Genomic DNA, 6,326 nt, shown 5'->3' on the forward strand with positions numbered 1-6,326 from the left:
CAGGGTGGAACTGGTCCCTGTACTGCATGCTTGTGGTTAGAGTAACTACGAAATCATTGCTTTACTGCTCTGCTATTACTATCGGACATCTAGTGGTCGCTGACACATACCGTAGCTACGATTCACGCCTTCATAAGCTTCTTCTTCAGTAGATGTTGAATTGGCACCGTCCTTCACAAGCTCCGTCACTGTACCTTACAGAATATCATTTGACCTTATACCCCCTTGTTCCCGAACCACTTACCTTCAAGTACACCCAGTATTTCAACTGAAAATGAATTTTGTCAAAAGGATTGCACCTGTCAAAACAAAGGGGTCGAGTTTACTGTTGGGGCAATGTGTCTAAAATTCTTAACCTCGACAGACAGCAAACTCACAAAACTCAACTCCCATTTATGCTGTTTATGCTGTTTGCTAAGGCGAATGGTCAAATACTAAAACATAGTTATGCATACAGTAAACTACGGTTATAACGAACTCAAGGGACCACTAATTTTAGTTCGTAATAACCGTAGTTCGTTATAAGCATACATAAAGCATATATGCAACAAATGGATACCAGTTCGTTATAAGGGTGTTCGTTATAAAGGTAGTTTTCTGTACTTACATTTGCATGAAAATCCTTTCCTACTGCAACAGGAATAATAGTAGATTATATGTGGATACAGAATACCCCCCACCACCTCCCATGAGGTGTCTATGACGTCATTGACCTATGACCTGGCCTTGACCTCTGAACTCATTTGATATCTGTGAGGTCACACTATTGTCCTAGGTCAACAGTGAGTTGAATAGGTATTGTCCTTAGGTCAACAGGGAGTTGAATAGGTATTGTAGTCAATCGCACCTCTGTCAATAAGGTATTGAGACCGAATTGAACAGCTATTGTAGGGGAGTTGACAGAATAACTCATTAATATGCAAATGTATGCATGACGTCACAGGTCAATTTGGTTAATAAAGGGTCAACTGACCAGATGCAACCATGCAATTAATTACTTGAGCATTCGTTAACCGTAGAACACGGGATAGTAATGAATGTCCCTATATGGAAATGTTACTACGACCACGGTTGGGTTGGGTCTTGACGTAGAATGGAATGTCATTGTGAGTACATTTTGGTGCGAGAACATTTGGTGAACATTTGAACCTTTTGCATTGAAGACATTTCTCTATGCACATTCTGTGGGGGGCCATGTGTGGTAGGATTTAAAAACCCAGGAACAGGTAAATGTTGAAAGATATCCCAGATATTCAATTACGTCAATAAAGGGTCAACTGATCGGATGCAATCATACAATTAATTACTTGACCAATCGTTAAACGTAGAACAACACGTGTCTAAAAACAAGATGGCAGACGTTGCCATGCACGCTCACGGGCGTCACGTGACCTCGGTCAGACTTAACTTTTTCTGATACGGACTATACTAGACTCCGTCCGACAAGTTAAACGCTTGACTGCACCCTATACCATGGCCAGCCACCCATCTGTAGATGATATAGTCCGTTCTACATAGCGTATACATTTGTAAACACATCCAACTAAGCCTTATCTTTCTTTTTTTCCCCGAGGAATTAGACACAGCATAATTTTGAAGTACAATGGGAAACGGCGTAGTGTACCAACTTATTATTTTAATAAATTGAACCTTGATACTTTTGTACTGTGTTTCTTTTCTACAGAGCTGAAGGTTGAGTCACGTGATTTATGAATGAGTGAGTGAGTGAGTGAGTGAGTGAGTTGAGTTTAACGCCGCTTTTAACAGTATTCCAGTTATATCACGGCGTGTCAGCTTAATGTGGGAGGAAAGCCCAGAGTGATGCAGGTCTCAGATGTTTACCACTTCGGTGAAACCCACGAGCACGGGTATGGTGCTGACAAACCTAGAAACATAATCGGGGCGAACCGGGATTCGAACCCACAATCATAGGTTTCAGGTGTGCCCAAGGGACGCAACTCTGCACAGCGAATCGCGGCGCCTTAGACGACTGGGCCACCCGTGCCCCCGATTTATGAATGAGATGCCATTCTCCATATAAGGAAAATCATACTATGAACACGGCGAAAGGTCCCTTTTGAGGCAAAGCAGGCGTAAAAAGTCATATCATCCAAAAATATCTCCCACGCGAGATATCCCTTGTGTGAGATCAAGCGATACCTCCTTGGAGATATCACCACACAATGATGTCATTTGATTGCAGCAATATCTCCTGAGGTGTCAAATTGGCTTTGACACCTCAAGATGATAAAAGGTACTTGTTGGCAGATGGGATCGAATCTCGACCCTATGGGTTTAATTCTATTTAGAAATTTGTAACTTCTAAGAAAGTATGACAAGTGCCTAAGCAACAATGGTTACATCATCACGAAATGAAAACCTCGTGATCCTTGAAATGTGAAAGGTATTTTTGTATTTTGTGTTTGGTTGTTTTTTAAATCATTAATTGTGAAAAAAAAATTTGTGAAGTTCATAAAAGATATTATTTCTTAAAAACGTAAGCTAAGTTCTTTTTTTATGATAGAAACATCAACTTGTATGAAGCAAACTGAAAAAATAAGTTTTTATTTGATAGAAAAAAAATTCAACAAGAAAATAAAACTTGCATGAAAAAAATTAATAACAAAGTAAATTTGTTTTGCGTGAGTGAAAAAACACATTCGTGCATCAAAAAATAAATAATGTGTAAATTGATATATGACAGAATTTTTTTTATTAACAAAGTATTTTTTTCTTTTGCATGATCGACAAATAAAACTTACATAAGAAGAAAAAATAACATGATTTGTTTTCTATTCACAAAATTAGTGGGGGGACAAATAAATTTGAATACAATTCAACCCATAGATATATGACATGGGAAAGGGAATGTTCCCGCGAACAGACGTTTGAATCCCACACCAGACAAGTGGAACATTTGAATCTTAGTCTTGCCGTGAGAAAACTCACGAATAAGTCCTCATCGTGGCTTCAGATTATTTAGTGAAAAAATATGTTGAAGTAAAATTTATATTTTTAGGCAAAGTCATTAATAAGTCATAGACCAGACAAGGCCACAAGAAAGTATTGTATTCATTGACCATCCTACAAGGATGACAGATTGCAAGACAGTAACACGCAGGATTCACTGCATCAAATAACCCCATTGGTGATGCAGGCTTTCCTCCATCCATAAACCTTGTCGCCGCATTATAATTGTAAAATTGTTGAAAACGGTGTTGAACCCTAACTCGCTTACTCTCTCATGCTTATGTCAAGAATATATATTTGTTGTGAAACATTAAACAGTATCAGTCACATTGAGTGAAGTGAGTGAATTATTATTATTCTAGTGACGCTTCGGACAAATCACTGTCAGTCTCATAGAAGACTAACTTTTATATATTCATTTTGTAGGTAGATAACTAGTCTTGGAAAAAAATTGTCAAGTCTGTACGGATCAGACAAATTACTCCCTCAAGTGGTTTATGGTCAAAAGAGATCACATAGTTTGGTCAATCAAAGCTCAATGTATATTCAAAAACAAAAGCCAAGTTTGGAGTCCCTGGTGTAAAAAGATTAAAATACTTTGAGGATTACTAAAAGTTATATGATTAAGATTAGCAAGTTACAACAACCTTTATTTGACAATCATAACAAAACTAATGTCTTTTTAAAACAAAAACATTTTATTTTTTAATTTGTATAAACAACTTTTTTCTTTACAGCAATCAAAAATGCAATGTGAAAACTAATCACAGTAATTTAAATACCTTGATCTAAAAAAGTTTTTGTTATCAAAAGTATTTTGATTGATATCATGTTTGGGTGATAAATTTTGAGATTTAAATTTGATTATAAAAACTAGTCTTTTATTATAAATGTACATATATGGATTACAACTTTTTCGATCGTTGAGTAGCCACGTTTTGATGTAGATTCTTACACCCATAGAAATTAACCGCGTGATTGTGTTTGTGTGTGCTTTTACACATCAAAGCGATAATGAAAATACTTTGTATTAATTTATATTCATAGAATACAAGAAATGACGCGGTTCTAAATAATTCTCATTCTAATTGAAATTGAAATTTAAAAAATGGAAAAAAAGTAAAATAAAGAAATTATTAAGTTTTTCAATTGAAAATATAAAACCCGGTCTCGTGAGAGAATGAATGAATGAATGAATCATTCATGAAGTTTATTTCAAACACTTCTCAGACTATTTCTTGATGACCAAAGTCCGCTTTTTATAGCGAACTTTGAAAACTAAACTTGTTCATTATGAAATAATGAACCTTGGCTTAATTTGCCAGCTAAAACTAACTTGTAACATAATATTCAATCTTGCATACAGACTTGACCTCAATTTTTTCTATGTAGATATACATATCTGCGAGCTTTGACTATTGTATTCAACAGGTCAAATCTGCATGTTTGCACCTGTAGACAAGTGATCTTTCCAGTTTCACATGATCCATGAAAAAACGGCCATAGGTAGAGGAAACGATAACACTTAACTATAAATGAGATGGTTCGATTTATTTACAGGGACTTGAAGGTACATACGGTTATAGGGAAACCATGTTTTCTATGGGATAAGAGAGACGTTAAACTAACTTACGGGAATGGAAGCTGCAGTTAAATATGATTTAAATCTGAGAATCAGGTATCAAAAAGATCCCTTTAAGACCTTTAAGGTAAATGAAGTGTGCATTGTCAAAACACAAAACACAAACCACAAACATGATCATAACACGTGTAGTAAGCCCTGGTTTGTATCTGAGTGCAGACAGATGCGCAATTCATATAATAAGGCAAGAAAACGTTACAATTTCTCCAGTTTTAACCAACAGAAACTCCTATCTACAACAGGCTAAGGCATACAAAAGATGTTTAAATAAATACAAGAACAAATTTAAACACAGCGTAAGTAAACTTCTAAGAAGTAAAGCTAAACACTCACGTAAAGACTTTTGGGAATTTTGAAATCCAAATCCCGAAGCCCTGAAACATTTAAAGCAAAATAAGGCACCTGGCATTGACCTCATAGAAAATGACTACTTAATTGACAGTATCGATTTCCTTGGATAGGTTTATGTAGATTTATTTAACATGATCTTTCCAACAGGAACTGTACCCGGTGTTTGGCTTACAGGAATTATTAAACCAATATATAAAAATAAAGGTGGCATATCAGATCCAGGCTCTTACCGTCCCATTACTATTCTTAGCTGCATTTTGAACAGTAGATTAACAAAATTCCTTGATAGAAACAAACTTATATCTTCTTCACAAGCAGGGTTTTGTAAAGGGCTGTCAACAATTGACAACATCTTTATACTTCATACTATTATTAATATCCCCAAACACACGAAGAAGAAGCTCTTTTGCGCTTTCATAGATTTCACCGAAGCCTTTGATAACATTTGGAGAGTTGGACTTTGGCATGAAATGTTGCATCATGGTATTTGAGGCAAATTTCTGACACTCGTTAAAAATATGTATGGAAATATAAAATTATGCGTGTTACATAATAATGACATATCCGAATACTTTCTAAGTATGTCGGGTGTACGTCAAGGAGAAAACCTTTCACCATTACTGTTTTCAATATACTTAAATGATTTAGAAGCACATCCCATATCACATGACTGTGATGGTGTTAAAGTAGAATATGTCGGTGATAATGGAATATTATGTGCACAATTATTTCTTCTTCTATAAGCACAAGATACTGTGTTATTCGGACAAAACCCACTTTCTTTACAATATACTCTACAACATGGAAACTGACTGTTAACATAGATAAAACAAAAATTGTAATTTTCGGTTCAGATGTAGCAAGAAAAACGAAATTATCATTTTATTTTGGAGATCAAGAACTCGAAATCGTTGGTATAAATGTCTAGGTATTCAATTTAACAAAAACAGAAGTTTTATCTATGCTTTTAAAAGTTTAACTGCTACAAAAGCAATGTTTTGTCTACTGAAAAGAGCCAGAAATATTAATTTGCCACTGGATTGCTTACTAAAGCCTTTCGATGTCATGATTGTACCAATTTTAATGTATGGGGCTGAAGTATGCAGTTATGAGCAAGTAGATATCAATGAAAAAGTTCACTTAAAATTCTTAAAACTTACTACAGGGTTACGGCAATCAACTCCGAGATTCTTCCTTTATGGCGAACTTGACAGAACTCCACTTAAAATACAGATCTGCAAACGAGTTATAAGCTTTTGGTATAAGCTTAATACTCCAACTGATAATATGAAACTCTCTCAGATAATGTATAATTATATTAAACTAGATAATGATATATACTCTCGAAAACACTCCTGGATTG

This window comes from Haliotis cracherodii, unplaced genomic scaffold (genome assembly GCF_022045235.1).
Source record: "Haliotis cracherodii isolate W230 unplaced genomic scaffold, xgHalCrac1.p SCAF_17, whole genome shotgun sequence".
In the NCBI taxonomy this organism is placed as follows: domain Eukaryota; kingdom Metazoa; phylum Mollusca; class Gastropoda; order Lepetellida; family Haliotidae; genus Haliotis; species Haliotis cracherodii.